The following is a 1,729-nucleotide window of genomic DNA, read 5'->3' as shown; positions in this document are numbered from 1 at the left end:
TTCACAGCAGGCTTCCTAAATGCAGAATGTGGCTGAGCTGAAGTAGTTCTGTCAAAATAATAATTTAAATTCCTCCTCAACATGTTTGGTGGTCTGATCTGCAGCTACAGGAAACACTTCATTGAGGTTATTGCTGCCAAAGTGGTTTTAAAAGCAAAGGTTCACTTGTTTCTATTTTCTTAAAGTTACTGAACAAGAAAGGAAAGATGGGTGATAAAGTCTGTGGGAACTGTCCATTCAGCACCACAATCAAATCTGCAATGGGAGTATGCCATTGTGTTGTTTCACTGCTCAAACACACCAAAAGGCTGTGGTGAAAAAGGCCCATCGCCTTCTCAGTCATGGAAAAAGTGTGTTTTTCTCACAACATGAAGAATTTTAAGTTCAAGGTGCACCATTTCAGGTCTGTAAACACCAGTAATCTTAAGGTTATGCAGTTGAGCACCAGATTCATCCATATTATATCCAAAGGCAATGATGTGCACTACATGAGGAAAGACTTGATCAATTATCTTGATTAATAAAAGGGTACATTGTAGAGGGAAGTGAGGACAATTTCACATTGGAGATCATACTGTTAGCTACAATCTTGCATTGAACATTGTGGTGCCGCAGGTGCACCCTTGGTAAATTGCCGTGGGAATAATACACAACTCCTTATATGGACATTGTTGGGGCGTGTGTTTATAGCTCACATATTGAGAATACAAAATGCATTTTTATGTGTTGTTGAGTCAAAGTTGTGATTTATTTTATATTGCACATTCAAGGACAAACTAAAAGATTAGAAGTCACAAAACAGACCGTTTTTATTTAATTTTTGTTCATAAAAACGTTCAAAGTGAACTTTGAACTGTGACAATTTTCCAGATTTCACAAATTCAATACTAACAATAATAATAATAAAAAAATTGTAAATAATTGTAAATGTTTTATAGCCTTTGTATATGTTTTAACATAGTAATAGAAAAAGCAGCCTACATGCTCTGTGTTCTCGTATTTGTGGATATATTCCAAAATAACAACAACAATAAGTTACTAGTAATGTTCATTTTTTGACTGGGGCTGTAAAACAGACCACTCCAAGTCAAACGTAACCATAGACAATAGTTGAATATATTATAGTATCTGCATTACTCCATGTCCTCATCCATTCACATTCCCAGATCCCTTCTTTAATTATTTGACTGTCGCCTTCATAATGACCTATCCCACTCACATCCTAGAGGCTTGTGCTGTAATTGTGTGCCTCTCACTTTTCTGTTTGAGATTAATTTATCTATTAAAAAATGCCATCATTCTCGTTATTATTCTCGACAACCAGACAAATTGATGGATGCAATTACTACAGAAGCCACACAAAGTGTCATAGGACGTTAGGCTTGCTTGTTGTTGTTTTTCTTTGTTTGTTTTGAAATATAGAAATGCTCTGAAGGAAACACGTGAGAAGAGCAACTCAATTATCTTCCAGAATCACAGCCTGATTAACTATGATAATGAGATTTTTAGACTAATACAAGATGAGATGTCTTATTATAACACAAGTGATGGGAACGTGAGAGGATATTGTTATAACTGAGTAATGAAACATCTCGTTTCCTGTTTGTTTTCTGACTGTATAATCACAACAACACCGTTAAAAACCTTTAACACCGGGTTTATCGCAGACGACATGTTTATGCAAGTGCAATTTGCATTAGAGTAATTACGCGATGGTTTGTGCAATTGG

Source organism: Solea solea, chromosome 7 (assembly GCF_958295425.1).
Source record: "Solea solea chromosome 7, fSolSol10.1, whole genome shotgun sequence".
In the NCBI taxonomy this organism is placed as follows: Eukaryota; Metazoa; Chordata; class Actinopteri; order Pleuronectiformes; family Soleidae; genus Solea; species Solea solea.
This window is presented reverse-complemented; position numbering follows the sequence as displayed.